The sequence below is a fragment of the Mustelus asterias genome, chromosome 21 (assembly GCF_964213995.1).
Source record: "Mustelus asterias chromosome 21, sMusAst1.hap1.1, whole genome shotgun sequence".
In the NCBI taxonomy this organism is placed as follows: domain Eukaryota; kingdom Metazoa; phylum Chordata; class Chondrichthyes; order Carcharhiniformes; family Triakidae; genus Mustelus; species Mustelus asterias.
The window spans coordinates 8533546-8554604 of NC_135821.1; the positions used below are offsets into that span (position 1 = coordinate 8533546).

Genomic DNA, 21059 nt, shown 5'->3' on the forward strand with positions numbered 1-21059 from the left:
CCCAATGCCTCGAGCCAGTGAGGCTAAGAATAGGGAGTTAGTACAATTGAATGCTTGGCTAAAGGACTGGTCCAGGAGGAAGGGCTTCATTTTCCTAGATCAATGGGAAGTTTTCAGGAGAGGATGGCACCTGTACAAGAGGGACGGGTCACAACTAAGTTGGAAGGGCACGAATATCCTGGCTGGGAGTTTTGCTAGTGCAGTTCGGGGGGGTTTAAACTAGTATGGCAGGGGGGTGGGGATCAAAATATTAGGTCTACAAGTGTAGAGGCTGGGGACGAGCTTGGGGCTGGGACAAGGCTGGCAAAGAAGAAGAGCACTCTGGGGGAGGATGACCTCACTGGGCCTGGAGGTCTGGAGTGCTTATACTTCAATGCAAGGAGCGTAGCAGATAAGACAGACGAACTGAGGGCCTTAATGCTCACGAGGAATTTGGATGTGGTTGCGGTGACAGAGACTTGGTTGAAAGAGGGACAGGACTGGCAGCTGAATATTCCGGGGTACAAGTGTTTTAGGTGAGACAGAGGAGGGGCCAAAAGAGGTGGGGGAGTAGCAGTATTAGTTGGAGAGCATATTACAGCGGTGCAGAGGGAGGACAATTCAGGGGGGTCGTGTAACGAGTCACTCTGGGTGGAGCTTAGAAACAGGAAGGGCGCAGTCACTATGTTGGGAGTATAATACAGGCCCCCCAACAGCCCAAGGGAAGTGGAAGAACGGATATGTCAGGAGATACTGGATAGGTGCAGGAAAAATAGGGTTGTTGTAGTGGGAGACTTCAATTTCCCTGGTATAGACTGGAAATCGCTGAGAGCTTGGACTCTGAATGGGGAGGAATTTGTAAAATGCGTACAGGAGGGTTCTTTGGAACAATATGTAGATAGCCCGACTAGAGAGGGGGCTATACTGGACCTAGTACTGGGGAATGAGCCCGGTCAGGTCTTCAAAGTTTCGGTAGGGGAACATGTGGCAAATAGTGACCACAATTCTGTTAGCTTTAGGATAGTGATGGAAAAGGATGAGTGGTGTCCCAAGGGTAAGGTGTTGGATTGGTGGAAGGCTAACTTTAGTGGGATTAGGCAGAAATTGGCAGCTCTTGATTGGGAGAGGCTGTTTGAGGGTAAATCCACATCTGGCATGTGGGAGTCTTTGAAGGAACAGTTGTTAGGGCTACAGGACAGGCATGTGCCTGTAAAAAAGAAGGATAGGAAGGGTAGGATTCGAGAATCGTGGATAACCAGGGAAATTGAGGGACTGGTCAAAAAGAAAAGAGAGGCGTACGTTAGGTCCAGGCAACTAAAAACGGAGGGAGCTCTGGAGGAATACAAAGTAGGAAAGAACTCAAACGGGGAATTAGAAGGACAAAAAGGGGTCACGAAATGTCCTTGGCAGACAGGATTAAGGAGAATCCCAAGGCATTTTATTCATACGTTAGGAACAAAAGGGTTGTCAGGGAAAAAATCGGACCCCTCAGGGACAAAAGTGGGGAATTATGCTTGGAGCCCAAAGAAGTAGGGGAGATCCTAAATGAATATTTTGCACAAAGGAGAGGGATGTGTTGACTGGGAGTGTCTCGGAGGGGAGTGTTGAACCGTTGGAGAAAATCTCCATTACAAGGGAGGAAGTGTTAGGTTTGTTAGAGAATATAAAGACTGACAAATCCCCAGGGCCTGATGGAATCTATCCAAGGCTGCTCAGGGAGACGAGAGATGAAATCGCTGGGCCTCTGACGCAAATCTTTGTCTCGTCACTGGACGCAGGTGAGGTCCCAGAGGATTGGAGGATAGCTAATGTGGTCCTGTTATTTAAGAAGGGTAGGAAGGATAACCCGGGTAATTATAGGCCGGTGAGCTTGACGTCCGTGGTGGGGAAGTTGTTGGAGAGGATTCTTAGAGATAGGATGTATGCGCATTTAGAAAGGAATAAACTCATTAACGATAGTCAGCATGGTTTTGTGAGAGGGAGGTCATGCCTCACTAACCTGGTGGAGATTTTTGAAGAAGTGACCAGAATGGTTGACGAAGGAAGTGCCGTGGATGTCGTCTATATGGACTTTAGTAAAGCGTTTGACAAAGTCCCTCATGGTAGGCTGGTGAAAAAGGTAGGATCTCATGGGATAAAGGGGGAGGTGGCTAGATGGGTGGAGAACTGGCTTGGTCACAGAAGACAGAGGGTGGTAGTGGAAGGGTCTTTTTCCGGCTGGAGGCCTGTGACTAGTGGTGTTCCGCAGGGCTCTGTATTGGGACCTCTGCTGTTTGTGATTTATATAAACGATCTGGAAGAAGGTGTAACTGGGGTGATCAGTAAGTTTGCGGACGACACAAAATTGGCAGGACTTGCAGATAGTGAGGAGCATTGTCAGAAGCTACAGAAGGATATAGATAGGCTGGAAATTTGCGCAAAGAAATGACAGATGGAGTTCAATCCAGATAAATGCGAAGTGATGCATTTTGGTAGAAATAATGTCGGGAGGAGCTATACGACAAATGGCAGAACCATAAAGGGTGTAGATACGCAGAGGGACCTGGGTGTGCAAGTCCACAGATCCTTGGAGGTGACGTCACAGGTGGAGAAGGTGGTGAAGAAGACATGTGGCATGCTTGCCTTTATAGGACGGGGCATAGAGTATAAAAGTTGGAGTCTGATGTTGCAGATGTATAGAACGTTGGTTCGGCCGCATTTGGAATACTGCGTCCAGTTCTGGTCGCCACACTACCAGAAGGACGTGGAGGCTTTGGAGAGAGTACAGAGGAGGTTTACCAGGATGTTGCCTGGTATGGAGGGGCTTAATTATGAGGAGAGATTGGGTAAACTGGGGTTGTACTCCCTGCAAAGACGGAGGATGAGGGGAGACTTAATAGAGGTGTATAAAATTATGAAAGGCATAGATAGGGTGAACGGTGGAAGCTTTTCCCCAGGTCGGTGGTGACGTTCACGAGGGGTCATAGGTTCAAGGTGAAAGGGGGGAGGTTTATCACAGATATCAGAAGGACATATTTTACACAGAGGGTGGTGGGGGCCTGGAATGCGCTGCCAGGCAAGGTGGTGGAGGCGGACACACTGGGAACGTTTAAGACTTATCTAGATAGCCATATGAACGGAGTGGGAATGGAGGGATACAAAAGAATGGTCTAGTTTGGACCAGGGAGTGGAACGGGCTTGGAGGGCCGAAGGGCCTGTTCCTGTGCTGTATTGTTCTTTGTTCTAGTTTAGCTGGTTAATCTGAGTTAGTTCCAGGGGGCTGCTTTAGTTCGTTAATCTGGTTATCTGGGTTTGTTCCAGTGGGCTGGGTTTAGCTACTTAATCTGGTTATCTGGGTTAGTTCCAGGGGGCTGGTTTAGCTGGTTAATCTGGGTTAGTTCCAGCGGGTTGGTTTATCTGGTTATTTGGGTTAGTTCCAGGGGGCTGATTATCTGGGTTGGTTGCAAGGGGTTGGTTTATCTGGTTATCTGGGTTGGGTTCCAGGGGGCTGGTTTCACTGGTTAATCTGGTTATCTGGGTGGGTTCCAGGGGTTGGTTAATCTGGTTTAGCTGGTTATGTGGGTTGATTCCAGTGGGCTGGTTAATCTGGTTATCTAGGTTGGTTCCAGGGGGCTGGTTTATCTGGTTATCTGGGTTGGTACCAGGGGGCTGGATAATCTGGTTATCTGGGTGGGTTCCAGGGGTTGGTTAATCTGGTTTAGCTGGTTATGTGGGTTGATTCCAGTGGGCTGGTTAATCTGGTTATCTAGGTTGGTTCCAGGGGGCTGGTTTATCTGGTTATCTGGGTTGGTTCCAGGGGGCTGGATAATCTGGTTATCTGGGTGGGTTCCAGGGGGCTGGTTAATCTGGTTGGGTTCCAGAGGGCTGGTTTAACATAAGGACATAACATAAGAACTAGGAGCAGAAGTAGGCCATCTGGCCCCTCGAGCCTGCTCCACCATTCAATAAGATCATGGCTGATCTTTTCGTGGACTCAGCTCCACTTACCCACCCACCCACCATAACCCTTAATTCCTTTACTGTTCAAAAATTTATCTATCTTTGCCTTAAAAACATTCAATGAGGTAGCCTCAACTGCTTCACTGGGCAGGGAATTCCACAGATTCACAACCCTTTGTGTGAAGAAGTTCCTCCTCAACTCAGTCCTAAATCTGCTTCCCCTTATTTTGAGGCCATGCCCCCTAATTCTAGTTTCACCCGCCAGTGGAAACAACTTCCCTGTTTCTATCTTATCTATTCCCTTCATAATCTTATATGTTTCTATAAGATCTCCCCTCATTCTTCTGAATTCCATTGAGTATAACCCCAGTCTACTCAGTCTCTCCTCATAAGCCAACCCTCTCAACTCCGGAATCAACCTAATGAATCTCCTCTGCACCCCCTCCAGTGCCAGTATATCATTTCTCAAGTAAGGAGACCAAAACTGTACACAGTACTCCAGGTGTGGCCTCACCAGTACGTTAAACAGTTGCAACATAACCTCGCTGTTTTTAAACTCCATCCCTCTAGCAATGAAGGACAAAATTCCATTTGCCTTCTTAATTACCTGCTGCACATGCAAACCAACTCCTTGAGATTCATGCACAAGGACACCCAGGTCCCTCTGTACAGCAGCATACTGCAATTTTTTACCATTTCAATAATAGTTCATTTTGCTGATATTCCTACCAAAATGGATGACCTCACATTTACCAACATTGTACTCCATCTGCCAGACCCTCGCCCACTCACTTTGACTATCTATATCCCTTTGCAGACTTTCAGCGTCCTCTACACACTTTGCTCTGCCACTCATCTTAGTGTCATCTGCGAATTTTGACACACTACACTTGGTCCCCAACTCCAAATCATCTATGTAAATCATAAACAATTGCAGTCCCAACACTGACCCCTGAGGCACACCACTAGTCACTGATCACCAACCAGAAAAAAACCCATTTACCCCCTCTCTTTGCTTTCTGTTAGTTAACCAATCCTCTATCCATGCTAATACATTACCCGTAACGCCGTGCACCTTTATCTTATGTAGCAGTCTTTGGTGCGGCACCTTGCCTTCTGGAAATCCAGATACACCACATCCACAGGTTCCCCATTGTCCACTGCACATGTAATGTTCTCAAACAATTCCACCAAATTAGGCAAACATGACCTGCCCTTCATGAACCCATGCTGCGTCTTACCAATGGGACAATTTATATTCAGATGTTTTGCTATTTCTTCCTTGATGATAGATTCAAGGATTTTCCCTACTACAGAAGTTAAGCTAACCGGCCTATAGTTACCTGCCTTTTATCTACCTCCTTTTTTAAACAGTGGCGTTACATTTGCTGTTTTCCAATCTGCGGGAACCACCCCAGAGTCCAGCGAATTTTGGTAAATTACCACTAGTGCATTTGCTATTTCTCCCGCTGTCTCTTTTAGTACCCTGGGATGCATTCCATCAGGACCAGGAGACTTGTCTACCTTTAGCCCCATTAACTTGCCCAACACTACCTCTTTCGTGATAATGATAGTTTCTCGGTTCTCACCTGCCATAACCTTCCTGTCATCAATTTTTGGCCTGTTATTTGTGTCTTCCACTGTGAAGACCAACACAAAATACCTGTTCAATGCCTCAGCCATTTCCTCATTTCCAGTTATTACATCCCCCTTCTCGTCCTCTAAAGGACCAATGTTTACTTTCGCCACTCTTTTTCGTTTTATATATTTGTAGAAACTTTTGCTGTTTTTATATTCTGAGCTAGTTTACTCTCATAATCCATCTTACTTTATAGGTTTTTTCATGGCTTTCTGTTGACCTTTAAAGATTTCCCAATCCTCTAGGTTCCCACTAATCTTTACCACTTTATATGCATTTTCTTTCAATTTGATACACTCCTTTATTTCCTTAGATATCCATGGCTGATTATCTCTTTTTCTACAGTCCTTTCTCATCATTGGTATATACTTTTGCTGAGCACTGTGAAAGATCGCTTTGAAAGTCCTCCACTGTTCTTCAATTGTCCCACCATGAAGTTTTTGCTCCCAGTCTACCTTAGCCAACTCCTCCCTCATCCCTTTATAGTCTCCTTTGTTTAAGCACAAGACACTGGTATTGGATTTTACTTTCTCATGCTCCATCTGTATTTTAAATTCAACCATACTGTGATCGCTTCTTCCAAGAGGATCCCTAACTGTAAGATCATTAATTATTCCTGTCTCATTACACAGGACCAGATCTAGGATAGCTTGCTCCCTTGTAGGTTCCATTACATACTGTTCAAGGAAGCTATCGTGGATACATTCTATGAACTCCTCCTCAAGGCTGCCTTGACCGACCTGGTTTGACCAATTGATATGTAGATTAAAATCCCCCGTGATAATTGCTGTACCATTTTTACATGCATCAGTTATTTCTTTGTTTATTTCTCGCTCCACCATGATGTCATTATTTGGTGGCCTATAGACTTCGCCTATCAGTGACTTTTTCTCCTTATTATTTCTAATTTCCACCCAAATGGATTCAATCTTTTTTTCCATAGAACCGATATCATCTCTCACTACCACCCTGGTATCATCCTTAAATATCAGAGCTACACCACCTCCCTTACCCTCCTGTCAGTCCCTCCAAACAGTCTGATACCCCTGGATATTTAACTCCCAGTCGTGACCATCCTGCAACCATCTCTCTGTAATGGCCACCAAATCATACTCGTTCGCAATGATTTGTGCCGTCAACTCATTTATCTTGTTAAGAATGCTACATAAAGCATTCAGATAAAGTACCCTTATGCTTGTTTTTGTACCTTCTTTTTGAATTCCAACACTTCCATTAATAACATCTCCCGAGTTCTCCTTCCTTTTAACTTTTTTCCTGATTTTTGATGTAGTTGGAACCTTCTCCCCAAATTTTGTCCTTGCTCCCTCCTTCTCGGACTCCTTACATAGGTTCCCATCCCCCTGGCATGTTAGTTTAAACCCTCCCCAACCGCTCTAGCAAACACTCCCCCTAGGACATCAGTCCCAGTCCTGCCCAGGTGTAACCCGTCCAATTTGTACAGGTCCCATCTCCCCCAGAACTGGTCCCAAGCCCCAGGATTCTGAAACTCTCCCTCTGACACCATCTCTTCAGCCACATATTTATCTGATATATCCTGTCATTTCTACTCTGACTAGCACGTGGCACCGGTAGTAATCCTGAGATCACTACCTTTGAGGTCTGATTTCTTAACTTTCTTCCTAGTTCCCTGTATTCTGCTTTTAGGACCTCATCCCTTTTCTTACCTATGTCGCTTGTACCAATGTGTACCACGACCACTGGCTGTTCACCCTCCCCCTTCAGAATGTCCTGGCTGGTTAATCTGGGTTGGTTCCAGGGGGCTGGTTAATCTGGGTGGGTTCCAGGGGGCTGGTATATCTGGTGTAGCTGATTAATCTGGTTATCTTGGTAGGTTCCAGGGGGATGGTTTAGCTGGTTAATCTAGTTATCTGGGTTGGTTCCAGGGGGCTGGTTAATCTGGTTATCTGGGTGGGTTCTAGGGGGCTGGTTTAGCTGGTTAATCTGATTGGATTCCAGGAGGCTGGTTAACCTGGTTATCTGGGTGGGTTCCAGGGTGTGGAGATGCCGGCGTTGGACTGGGGTAAACACAGTAAGAGTTTTAACAACACCAGGTTAAAGTCCAACAGGTTTATTTGGTAGCAAATGCCATTAGCTTTCGGAGCGCTGCTCCTTCATCAGATGGCGTGGATATCTGCTCTCAAACAGGGCATATGCCCTGTATGCCCTGTTTGAGAGCAGATATCCACTCCATCTGACGAAGGAGCAACGCTCCGAAAGCTAACGGCATTTGCGACCAAATAAACCTGTTGGACTTTAACCTGGTGTTGTTAAAACTCTTACTGGGTTCATAGAATCCTACAGTGCAGAAAGAGGCCATTCGGCCCATCGAGTCTGCACCAACCACAATCCCACCCAGGCCCTATCCCCATATCCCTACATATTTACCCACTAACCCCTCTAACCTATGCATCTCAGGACACTAAGGGGCAATTTAGAATGGCCAATCAATCTAACCTGCACATCTTTGGACTGTGGGAGGAAACCGGAGCACCCGGAGGAAACCCACGCAGACACAGGGAGAATGTGCAAACTCCACACAGACAGCGACCCGAGCCGGGAATCGAACCCAGGTCCCTGGAGCTGTGAAGCAGCAGTGCTAACCACTGTGCTACCGTGCCAGGGCTAGGACAGTGATGCTGGCATCAGCCTTAAGTACAGAGTGGATGGGAAGCTCTTCAACCTGAGGAGACTTCAAGCTATTACCAAAGTGAAGGAGACTGTTCTGAGAGACTTCCTCTTTGCCGATGACTGCGCCCTGTATACTGGCTCAGAGCCAGAGATGCAAGTCGGTATTGACAAATTTTCCACGGCCTGTGACAACTTTGGACTCACCTTCAACATTTAAAAGGCCGAAGTCATGCACCAGCCTGCTCCTCATGCACCGCACACAGAACCCATAATCACAATCAAAGGGCAGAAACTACAGGCAGTGGACCAGTTCACTTATCCTGGCAGCACCCTCTCCTGAGCAGTGACTTTTGATACAGAGGTTAACTGCAGAATAGCAAAGGCAAGCTCTGCTTTCGGTCGACTGCATTCCACTGCATGGGAACGTCGAGGAATCAGCCCAGCAACAAAACTGAAGGTCTGCAGCGCCGTGGTACTCACTACCCTCCTGTATGCCTGTGAATCGTGGACTGTGTATCGAAGGCATGCAAGACAGCTCAATCATTTCCACATGACTTGTCTTCGCAGAATATTACAGATCAGATGGCAAGACAAAGTACCAGACACTGAAGTTCTCTCTAGAGCAAGTCTACCATCAGTCCACACACTGCTGATGAGAGCACAGACCCGGTGGGCAGGTCATGTCATCCGTATGCTGGACGAGCGCATTCCCAAGCAGCTCAAAGAACAAAGAACAGTACAACACAGGAAACAGGCCGCTGCCGCCTCCCGCCTCCTCCCGCCGCTCTGGGTGCCCGGGCTCGAGTGCAACCGCTGCCGGGGGCCGGAGCTCAGCATCGGGCTCCACATGGCAGCAGCTTCCTGCCACGAAGCAGCATTGCATCAGCCCGGGGCGGGGAGAGGGGCTGGGCCAGCCCCCTGGAACCAGCCCAGATAACCAGCTAAACCAGAGTAACCAGCTAAACCCAGCCCCCTGGAACCAGCCCAGATAACCAGCTAAACCAGAGAAACCAGCGAAACCCAGCCCCCTGGAACCAGCCCAGATAACCAGCTAAACCAGAGTAACCAGCAAAACCCAGCCCCCTGGAACCAGCCCAGATAACCAGCTAAACCAGAGTAACCAGCGAAACCCAGCCCCCTGGAACCAGCCCAGATAACCAGCTAAACCAGAGTAACCAGCTAAACCCAGCCCCCTGGAACCAGCACAGATAACCAGCTAAACCAGAGTAACCAGCTAAACCCAGCCCCCTGGAACCAGCCCAGATAACCAGCGAAACCCAGCCCCCTGGAACCAGCCCAGATAACCAGGTTAACCAGCCAAACCCAGCCCCCTCGAACCAGCCCAGATAACCAGGTTAACCAGCTAAACCCAGCCCCCTGGAACCAGCCCAGACAACCAGGTTAACCAGCTAAACCCAGCCCCCTGGAACCAGCCCAGATAACCAGGTTAACCAGCTAAACCCAGCCCCCTGGAACAAGCCCAGATAACCAGGTTAACCAGCTAAACCCAGCCCCCTGGAACCAGCCCAGATAACCAGGTTAACCAGCTAAACCCAGCCCCCTGGAACCAGCCCAGACAACCAGGTTAACCAGCTAAACCCAGCCCCCTGGAACCAGCCCAGATAACCAGGTTAACCAGCTAAACCCAGCCCCTTGGAACCAGCCCAGATAACCAGCTTAACCAGCTAAACCCAGCCCCCTGGAACCAGCCCAGATAACCAGGTTAACCAGCTAAACCCAGCCCCCTGGAACCAGCCCAAATAACCAGGTTAACCAGCTAAACCCAGCCCCCTGGAACCAGCCCAGATAACCAGGTTAACCAGCTAAACCCAGCCACCTGGAACCAGCCCAGATAACCAGGTCAACCAGCTAAACCCAGCCCCCTGGAACCAGCCCAGATAACCAGGTTAACCAGCTAAACCGAGCCACCTGGAACCAGCCCAGATAACCAGGTCAACCAGCTAAACCCCGCCCCCTGGAACCAGCCCAGATAACCAGGTTAACCAGCCAAACTCAGCCCCCTGGAACCAGCCCAGATAACCAGAGTAACCAACTAAACCCAGCCCCTTGGAACCAGCGCAGATAACCAGCTGAACCAGCTAATCCCAGCACCCTGGAACCAGCCCAGATAACCAGGTTAACCAGCTAAACACAGCCCCCTGGAACCAGCCCAGAGAACCAGGTTATCCAGCTAAACACAGCCCCCTGGAACCAGCCCAGATAACCAGGTTAACCAGCTAAACCCAGCCCCCTGGAACCAGCCCAGATAACCAGGTCAACCAGCTAAACCCAGCCCCCTGGAACCAGCCCAGATAACCAGGTCAACCAGCTAAACCCAGCCCCCTGGAACCAGCCCAGATAACCAGGTTAACCAGCTAAACCCAGCCCCCTGGAACCAGCCCAGATAACCAGGTTAACCAGCTAAACCCAGCCCCCTGGAACCAGCCCAGATAACCAGGGTAACCAGCTAAGCCCAGCCCCCTGGAACCAGCCCAGATAACCAGGTTAACCAGCTAAACCCAGCCCCCTGGAACCAGTCCAGATAACCAGGTTAACCAGCTAAACCCAGCCCCCTGGAACCAGCCCAGATAACCAGGTTAACCAGCTAAACCCAGCCCCCTGGAACCAGCACAGATAACCAGGTTAACCAGCTAAACCCAGCCCCTTGGAACCAGCCCAGATAACCAGGTGAACCAGCTAAACCCAGCCCCCTGGAACCAGCCCAGATAACCAGGTTAACCAGCTAAACCCAGCCCCCTGGAACCAGCCCAGATAACCAGGTTAACCAGCTAAACCCAGCCCCCTGGAACCAGCCCAGATAACCAGGTTAACCAGCTAAACCCAGCCACCTGGAACCAGCCCAGATAACCAGGTCAACCAGCTAATCCCAGCCCCCTGGAACCAGCCCAGATAACCAGGTTAACCAGCTAAACCGAGCCACCTGGAACCAGCCCAGATAACCAGGTCAACCAGCTAAACCCAGCCCCCTGGAACCAGCCCAGATAACCAGGTTAACCAGCTAAACCCAGCCCCTTGGAACCAGCCCTGATAACCAGATTAACCAGCTAAACCCAGCCCCCTGGAACCAGCCCAGATAACCAGGGTAACCAGCTAAACCCAGCCCCCTGGAACCAGCCCAGATAACCAGGTTAACCAGCTAAACCCAGCCCCCTGGAACCAGCCCAGATAACCAGGTTAACCAGCTAAACCCAGCCCCCTGGAACCAGCCCAGATAACCAAGTTAACCAGCTAAACCCAGCCCCCTGGAACCAGCCCAGATAACCAGAGTAACCAACTAAACCCAGCCCCTTGGAACCAGCCCAGATAACCAGCTGAACCAGCTAATACCAGCACCCTGGAACCAGCCCAGATAACCAGGTTAACCAGCTAAACCCAGCCCCCTGGAACCAGCCCAGAGAACCAGGTTATCCAGCTAAACCCAGCCCCCTGGAACCAGCCCAGATAACCAGGTTAACCAGCTAAACCCAGCCCCTTGGAACCAGCCCTGATAACCAGGTTAACCAGCTAAACCCAGCCCCCTGGAACCAGCCCAGATAACCAGGGTAACCAGCTAAGCCCAGCCCCCAGGAACCAGCCCAGATAACCAGGTTAACCAGCTAAACCCAGCCCCCTGGAACCAGTCCAGATAACCAGGTTAACCAGCTAAACCCAGCCCCCTGGAACCAGCCCAGATAACCAGGTTAACCAGCTAAACCCAGCCCCCTGGAACCAGCCCAGATAACCAAGTTAACCAGCTAAACCCAGACCCCTGGAACCAGTCCAGATAACCAGCTTAACCAGCTAAACCCAGCCCCCCGGAACCAGCCCAGATAGCCAGGTTCACCAGCTAAACCCAGCCCCCTGGAACCAGCCCAGATAACCAGGTTAACCAGCTAAACCCAGCCCCCTGGAACCAGCCCAGATAACCAACTAAACCAGAGTAACCAACTAAACCCAGCCGCCTGGTACCAGCCCAGATAACCAGGTTAACCAGCTAAACCCAGCCCCCTGGAACCAGCCCAGATAACCAGCTAATCCCAGCCCCCTGGAACCAGCCCAAATAACCAGGTTAACCAGCTAAACCCAGCCCCCTGGAACCAGCCCAGATAACCAGGTTAACCAGCTAAACCCAGCCCCCTGGAACCAGCCCAGATAACCAGGTTAACCAGCTAACCCCAGCCCCTTGGAACCAGCCCAGATAACCAGGTTAACCTGCTAAACGCAGCCCCCTGGAACCAGCCCAGATAACCAGGGTAACCAGCTAAACTGGTTATCTGGGCTGGTTCCGGGGGGGCTGAGTTTAGCTGGTTATCTGGGCTGGTTCCAGGGGGCTGGGTTTAGCTGGTTAACCTGGTTATCTGGGCTGGTTCCAGGGGGCTGAGTTTAGCTGGTTAACCTGGTTATCTGGGCTGGTTCCAAGGGGCTGGGTTTAGCTGGTTAATCTGGTTATCAGGGCTGGTTCCAGGGGGCTGGGTTTAGCTGGTTAACCTGGTTATCTGGGCTGGTTCCAGGGTGCTGAGTTTAGCTGGTTAAGCTGATTATCTGGGCTGGTTCCAAGGGGCTGGGTTTGGCTGGTTAACCTGGTTATCTGGGCTGGTTCCAGGGGGCTGGGTTTAGCTGGTTGACCTGGTTATCTGGGCTGGTTCCAGGGGGCTGGGTTTAGTTGCTTAAGCTGGTTATCTGGGCTGGTTCCAAGGGGCTGGGTTTAGTTGGTTAGTCTGGTTAACTGGGCTGCTTCCAGGGGGCTGGGATTGGCTGGTTAACCTGGTTATCTGGGCTGGTTCCAGGGGGCTGGGTTTAGCTTGTTGATCTGGTTATCTGGGCTGGTTCCAGGTGGCTGGGTTTAGCTGGTTAACCTGGTTATCTGGGCTGGTTCCAGGGGGCTGGGTTTAGCTGGTTAACCTGGTTATCTGGGCTGGTTCCAGGGGGCTGGGTTTAGCTGGTTAACCTGGTTATCTGGGCTGGTTCCAGGGGGCTGGGTTTAGCTGGTTAACCTGGATATCTGGGCTGGTTCCAAGGGGCTGGGTTTAGCTGGTTAACCTGGTTATCTGGGCTGGTTCCAGGGGGCTGGGTTTAGCTGCTTAAGCTGGTTATCTGGGCTGGTTCCAAGGGGCTGGGTTTAGTTGGTTAGTCTGGTTATCTGGGCTGCTTCCAGGGGGCTGGGTTTGGCTGGTTAACCTGGTTATCTGGGCTGGTTCCAGGGGGCTGGGTTTAGCTGGTTGATCTGGTTATCTGGGCTGGTTCCAGGTGGCTGGGTTTAGCTGGTTAACCTGGTTATCTGGGCTGGTTCCAGGGGGCTGGGTTTAGCTGGTTAACCTGGTTATCTGGGCTGGTTCCAGGGGGCTGGGTTTAGCTGGTTAACCTGGTTATCTGGGCTGGTTCCAGGGGGCTGGGTTTAGTTGGTTAGTCTGGTTATCTGGGCTGCTTCCAGGGGGCTGGGTTTGGCTGGTTAACCTGGTTATCTGGGCTGGTTCCAGGGGGCTGGGTTTAGCTGGTTGATCTGGTTATCTGGGCTGGTTCCAGGTGGCTGGGTTTAGCTGGTTAACCTGGTTATCTGGGCTGGTTCCAGGGGGCTGGGTTTAGCTGGTTAACCTGGTTATCTGGGCTGGTTCCAGGGGGCTGGGTTTAGCTGGTTAACCTGGTTATCTGGGCTGGTTCCAGGGGGCTGGGTTTAGCTGGTTAACCTGGTTATCTGGGCTGGTTCCAGGGGGCTGGGTTTGGCTGGTTAACCTGGTTATCTGGGCTGGTTCCAGGGGGCTGGGTTTAGCTGGTTACTCTGGTTTAACTGGTTATCTGGGCTGGTTCCAGGGGGCTGGGTTTAGCTGGTTACTCTGGTTTAACTGGTTATCTGGGCTGGTTCCAGGGGGCTGGGTTTAGCTGGTTACTCTGGCTTAGCTGGTTATCTGGGCTGGTTCCAGGGGGCTGGGTTTAGCTGGTTACTCTGGTTTAGCTGGTTATCTGGGCTGGTTCCCGGGGGCTGGGTTTAGCTGGTTACTCTGGTTTAGCTGGTTATCTGGGCTGGTTCCAGGGGGCTGGGTTTAGCTGGTTACTCTGGTTTAGCTGGTTATCTTGGCTGGTTCCCGGGGGCTGGGTTTAGCTGGTTCCTCTGGTTTAGCTGGTTATCTGGGCTGGTTCCAGGGGGCTGGGTTTTGCTGGTTACTCTGGTTTAGCTGGTTATCTGGGCTGGTTCCAGGGGGCTGGGTTTAGCTGGTTACTCTGGTTTAGCTGGTTATCTGGGCTGGTTCCAGGGGGCTGGGTTTAGCTGGTTACTCTGGTTTAGCTGGTTATCTGGGCTGGTTCCCGGGGGCTGGGTTTAGCTGGTTACTCTGGTTTAGCTGGTTATCTGGGCTGGTTCCAGGGGGCTGGGTTTAGCTGGTTACTCTGGTTTAGCTGGTCATCTGGGCTGGTTCCAGGGGGCTGGGTTTAGCTGGTTATCTGGGCTGGTTCCCGGGGGCTGGGTTTAGCTGGTTACTCTGGTTTAGCTGGTTATCTGGGCTGGTTCCCGGGGGCTGGGTTTAGCTGGTTACTCTGGTTTAGCTGGTTATCTGGGCTGGTTCCAGGGGGCTGGGTTTAGCTGGTTACTCTGGTTTAGCTGGTCATCTGGGCTGGTTCCAGGGGGCTGGGTTTAGCTGGTTATCTGGGCTGGTTCCCGGGGGCTGGGTTTAGCTGGTTACTCTGGTTTAGCTGGTTATCTGGGCTGGTTCCAGGGGGCTGGGTTTAGCTGGTTACTCTGGTTTAGCTGGTTATCTGGGCTGGTTCCAGGGGGCTGGGTTTAGCTGGTTATCTGGGCTGGTTCCAGGGGGCTGGGTTTAGCTGGTTACTCTGGTTTAGCTGGTTATCTGGGCTGGTTCCAGGGGGCTGGGTTTAGCTGGTTACTCTGGTTTAGCTGGTTATCTGGGCTGGTTCCAGGGGGCTGGGTTTAGCTGGTTACTCTGGTTTAGCTGGTTATCTGGGCTGGTTCCAGGGGGCTGGGTTTAGCTGGTTATCTGTGCTGGTTCCAGGGGGCTGGGTTTAGCTGGTTACTCTGGTTTAGCTGGTTATCTGGGCTGGTTCCAGGGGGCTGGGTTTCGCTGGTTTCTCTGGTTTAGCTGGTTATCTGGGCTGGTTCCAGGGGGCTGGGTTTCGCTGGTTTCTCTGGTTTAGCTGGTTATCTGTGCTGGTTCCAGGGGGCTGGGTTTAGCTGGTTATCTGGGCTGGTTCCCGGGGGCTGGGTTTAGCTGGTTACTCTGGTTTAGCTGGTTATCTGGGCTGGTTCCAGGGGGCTGGGTTTAGCTGGTTACTCTGGTTTAGCTGGTTATCTGGGCTGGTTCCAGGGGGCTGGGTTTAGCTGGTTATCTGGGCTGGTTCCAGGGGGCTGGGTTTAGCTGGTTATCTGTGCTGGTTCCAGGGGGCTGGGTTTAGCTGGTTACTCTGGTTTAGCTGGTTATCTGGGCTGGTTCCAGGGGGCTGGGTTTCGCTGGTTTCTCTGGTTTAGCTGGTTATCTGGGCTGGTTCCAGGGGGCTGGGTTTAGCTGGTTACTCGGGTTTAGCTGGTTATCTGGGCTGGTTCCCGGGGGCTGGGTTTCGCTGGTTACTCTGGTTTAGCTGGTTATCTGGGCTGGTTCCAGGGGGCTGGGTTTCGCTGGTTTCTCTGGTTTAGCTGGTTATCTGGGCTGGTTCCAGGGGGCTGGGTTCAGCTGGTTACTCTGGTTTAGCTGGTTATCTGGGCTGGTTCCAGGGGGCTGGGTTTAGCTGGTTACTCGGGTTTAGCTGGTTATCTGTGCTGGTTCCAGGGGGCTGGGTTTAGCTGGTTACTCGGGTTTAGCTGGTTATCTGGGCTGGTTCCAGGGGGCTGGCCCAGCCCCTCTCCCCGCCCCGGGCTGATGCAATGCTGCTTCGTGGCAGGAAGCTGCTGCCATGTGGAGCCCGATGCTGAGCTCCGGCCCCCGGCAGCGGTTGCACTCGAGCCCGGGCACCCAGAGCGGCGGGAGGAGGCGGGAGGCGGCAGCGGCCTGAGGTAAACGCGGGGCCGGGGATCGGGGCCTGTTCCTCGGCCCGGGGAGCGGGGGCTCAGCCCGGAGCTGCACTCCCTCCCCGGCTCCTCCAAAGCTGACCCCTTAAACCATAACCCCTGACCCCCAAACTCTGACCCCTTAAATCCTGACCTCCTAACCTCTAAACCCTAACCCCCAAACTCTAACCCTGACCACTAAACCCAGACCCCCTCCCCGGCTCTCCCCCAAAGCTAACCCCTTAAATCCTGACCTTCTAACCTCTAAACCCTAACCCCAATCTCTGAACCCTAAACCCCGACCCTCCCCCCAAACCCAACCTCTCGACTCTGACCCCTAAACCCTGATCTAACCCCCAAAACCCTGATCCCCTCCCCAAAGCTAACCCCTGACCTCCTAACCCCATAAACCCTAACCCCCAACCCCAAACTCTGACCCCCCCAGAACCCGGATCCTCTCCCCCAAATTAAAACCTGACCTCATAAACCCTAACCCCTGACCCCCAAAACCCAGACCCTCTCCCCAAATCCTGACCACTAAACCCAGACCCCCTCGTGGGCTCCCCCCCAAACCTCTAAACCTTGACCTCTAAACCCTGACCTCGTAAACCCGGACCCTCCCTCCACCCCTTACACATCCAGTGATGAAGAGTTTGGAAGTTCTTTAACCAATCCTCGGGATCACTGGGTGACTTTTCTGTCCCTGTCTCTGCTCTCAAACGGCAGTTCATTCTCAGGCTTCAGTTCTGATGAAGTGTGCACAAACATTAATCCAATAGCCCCCTCATCGAATTGGCAAATTAAACTTCAATCTCAATAAGTTTCAGAAGGTGTAAAATATATGCCTAGAGGGGCCGAGGATGCAGGCACACGTATCGCTGGAAATAGTAATTAGAAAGCCAAGTTATTGCTTTAAGAGCAGAATTGAAAGGCAGTGGAGTTATGTTAAACTTGTTTAGAAGCTTGGTCAGATCGCATCTGGTATCCGTATTATAAAAAGGAATTCGGAGACACTGGAGACAATGCAAAATAAGTGAGTGGAGTGATCCTAGAACTGAGAGATTATAACTATCAGGAGACACTGAACAGACCAGGACTCTTTTCTGTAGAAAAGAGAAGGCTAAGGTGTGATCTGATAAAGATTTTTAGGATTATAAAGAAGGTTTGACAGGGTAGACATAGAGAAGATGTTTCCACGTGCAAGCAAGATCAGAACTAGGGGTGATAAATATAGGATAGTCTCCAATAAATCCAAGAAGGAATTCAGAAGAAGCCTCTTTGCCCAGATAGCCATGATGTGGAGATGCCGGCGTTGGACTGGGGTGGGCACAGTAAGTAGTCTCACAACACCAGGTTAAAGTCCAACAGGTTTATTTGGTAGCATGAGCTTTTGGAGCGCCGCCCTCACCTGGTGAAGGGGCAGAGCTCCGAAAGCTCATGCTACCAAATAAACCTGTTGCCCAGATAGTGTGAATATGGAACTTGCTGCCACAGGGAGCGGATGAGCAGAGCAGAAAAGATGCATTTAAGGGGAAGTCATTTTGAGGAGAGAGCTGTGACCAAGTGAGCCACAGCTGGCACCATAAACACTGTAAAACTGGGATCATTAATAGCAGCTCCGTGTCTCCCATATCATTCCTGATCTGTGATGTTTCTGTGCACACTGAGGTTAGTCGAGTCTGAATAGAGCGTCAGCAATCAGAGTGTTTCCCTTTCTTTAGCCCCAGTTGCTAATCGCTGCCAAGCCTCTGCTGGTTCTGAGGATTCCTCCTAAGAGCAGTCGGCTTATAGCAACTCAAACTCACTGCAGATCTACTGCTTGCAGGTTGCAAATGAGACTTCATCTCAACCGCCTGGACTGGGGCACGAGCTGGAAGGTAAGCATCAAGCCTGATGTCCCAACACTCAAAAGTTTAAATATAAATTCGGCAAAGTTCAGGGCATTGACTCAGACGACAGCTGTTGAGTTGGAACCTTTGCTGTTGCGTGTGTTTGGAAATGAATTAAAGTCAACTGAAGTATTTTGCAGAACCTTCACGCTGGCTACATTTCACTTATTGGAAAAAGAGCATCACTGGCTAGCTATACCCTTCACACCCAGATTCTTCACAATCTTTAATGAGTTCCTATTCAGGACCTCAATCTGTGGAAATGCTCCCCCCCCCCCCCCCCCCACCGTATCCTGTCTACAATGCTGGGTTCACCCCTCCCTGTGTCTCCCCCCCACCCCCCACCGTATCCTGTCTACAGTGCTGGGTTCACCCCTCCCTGTGTCTCCCCTCCACCCCCCACCGTATCCTGTCTACAATGCTGGGTTCACCCCTCCCTGTGTCTCCCCCCCTCCCTGTGTCTCCCCCCCACCCCCCACCGTATCCTGTCTACAATGCTGGGTTCACCCCTCCCTGTGTCTCCCCCCCACCCCCCACCGTATCCTGTCTACAGTGCTGGGTTCACCCCTCCCTGTGTCTCCCCCCCACCCCCCACCGTATCCTGTCTACAATGCTGGGTTCACCCCTCCCTGTGTCTCCCCTCCACCCCCCACCGTATCCTGTCTACAATGCTGGGTTCACCCCCCCCTGTGTCTCCCCCCCACCCCCCACCGTATCCTGTCTACAATGCTGGGTTCACCTCTCCCTGTCCTTGCATTTTACCTCCTATTCTTGCCCCAGTTGCTGTTCAGTTGCCCCACCTCATAGCCCAGGGTCGCCCTGGGCTGGTTGCCAGTTGATGGTTTGAATGACTCTGAATTGCGATTCTCTGAGATAAATTCCACTCAACTAAAATATCAGAAGCACTCGGAAACTTGAGCACTGATAAGAGCTGGACTGAGTAATAATTAACCAATTCGAACAGCGAGAGCTGAGAAACTGGAGAAACTTTCAACATCTTTTTCTTTATAATTTGTGGGATGTGAATGTTGCTGACAAGGCCAGTGTTACCCATCCCAAATCTATCTTGAGAAGATGATATTCTTCCTAGTTAGGGTGGTGTGTGGCTTGAAGGGACACTTGCACATGGTGCTGTTCCCATGCATCTGCTGCCCTTGTTCGTCTAGCTGGTTGAGATTGTGGGTTTAGAAGGTTCTGTTGAAGGAGCCTTGGTGAATTTCTGCAGTGCATCTTGTAGATGGCAAACATGGCTGCCACTGTGCATTGATAGTGATAGATGGGTAATGAAGGGGACTATTTTGTCCTGGGTGGTGTGACGCTTCTTAGAGTCATAGAGGTTTACAGCATGGAAACAGGCCCTTCGGCCCAACTTGTCCATGCCGCCCTTTTTTTTTAAGCCCTGAAGCTAGTCCCAATTGCCCACATTTGGCCCATATCCCTCTATACCCATCGCACCTATGTAACTGTCTAAATGCTTTTTAAAAGACAAAATTGTACCCACCTCTACTACTACTTCTGGCAGCTTGTTCCAGACACTCACCACCCTCTGTGTGAAAAAATTGCCCCCCTGGACACTTTTGTATCTCTCCCCTCTCACCTTAAACCTATTTTTAGACTCCCCTACCTTTGGGAAAAGATATTGACTATCTCGCTGATCTATGCCCCTCATTATTTTATAGACCTCTATAAGATCACCCCTCAGCCTCCTATGCTCCAGAGAAAAAAGTCCCAGTCTGTCCAGCCTCTCCTTATAACTCTCCATATAACTGCTTCTTGAGTGTTGGAGCTGCACTCATCCAGACAAGCACAGAGCATTCCATCACACTCCTGACTTGTGCCCAGTAGATGTTGGACAGGCTCTGGAGAGTCAGGAGTTGAGTTATTTGCCCAGTCTCTGGCCTACTGTTGTAGCCACACTATGGTAAGTTCAGTTTCTGGGCAATGATAATCTCCAGTTGATGAGGATTTGTGATGGATAATGCCATTGACTGTCAAGAGGAGATGGTTAGATTCTCTCTTGTTGGAAACAGTCATTACCTTGCACTCATATCCTGTGTACAACGCTGGGTTCACCCACTCCTGCCCACCGCCCCCCCCCCGCCCCCCGCCACCCGCCACCCCACCAGGTGTCCTGTCTACAATGCTGGGTTCGCCTCTCCCTGTCCTTGCATTTTACCTCCTATTCTTGCCCCAGTTGCTGTTTAGTTGCCCCACCTTATAGCCCACACTTGCCAATTATCAGCCCAAGTCTGGATATTGTCCAGGTCTTGCTGCATTTGAACATGGACCGTTTCAGTAGCTGAGGAGTCACGAATGGTAAACATTGTGTAGTCATCAGCGAACATCCCCACTTCTGACCTTATGATGGGAGGAAGGTCATTGATGAAGCAGCTGAAGATGGTTGAGCCGCAGACACTCCCCTGAGGAACTCCTGCAGAGATGTCCTGGAGCTGAGATGATTTGAGCTCCAACCACCACAACCACCTTCCTTTCTGCCGGGTATGACTCCGACCAGCAGAGAATTATCCCCTTAATTCCCATTGACTCCAGTTTTGCCCGGGCTCCTTGATGCCACACTCGGTCAAATGCTGCCTTGATGCCAAGGGCAGTCACTGTCCCTCACCTCTGGAATTCAGCTCTTTGTCCATGTTTGAACCAAGGCTGTAATGAGGCCAGGAGCTGAGTGACCCTGGCAGAACCCAAACTGAGCGTCACTGAGCAGGTTATTGTTGAGTAAGTGCCACAGTTGGTGACCCCTTCCATCACTTTACTGATGATCAAGAGTTGACTGATGGGGCGGTAATTGGCCGGGTTGGATTTGTCCTGTTTCTTGTGTACAGTGAGAAGTCTCACAACACCAGGTTAAAGTCCAACAGGTTTATTTGGTAGCAAATACCATAAGCTTTGCTACCAAATAAACCTGTTGGACTTTAACCTGGTGTTGTGAGACTTCTTACTGTGTTTACCCCAGTCC

At 50.9% G+C, this 21059-nt stretch overlaps 1 protein-coding gene across 3 annotated transcripts in view; it reads left to right on the forward strand.

Moving 5' to 3' along the window:
* Window positions 1-16067: 16067 nt before the first annotated feature.
* LOC144509099 (sodium-dependent neutral amino acid transporter B(0)AT2-like) overlaps window positions 16068-21059 on the forward strand; it is a 48306-nt gene continuing 43314 nt past the window's right edge. The window contains exons 1-2 of one of the 3 annotated variants that reach the window (XM_078237452.1): window positions 16068-16202; window positions 17918-18073. The gene's annotated coding sequence lies outside the window, so the exon portion shown is untranslated. The remainder of the gene's footprint in view (window positions 16203-17917; window positions 18074-21059) is intronic. The other 2 variants (XM_078237453.1, XM_078237451.1) reach the window with 2 other exon arrangements.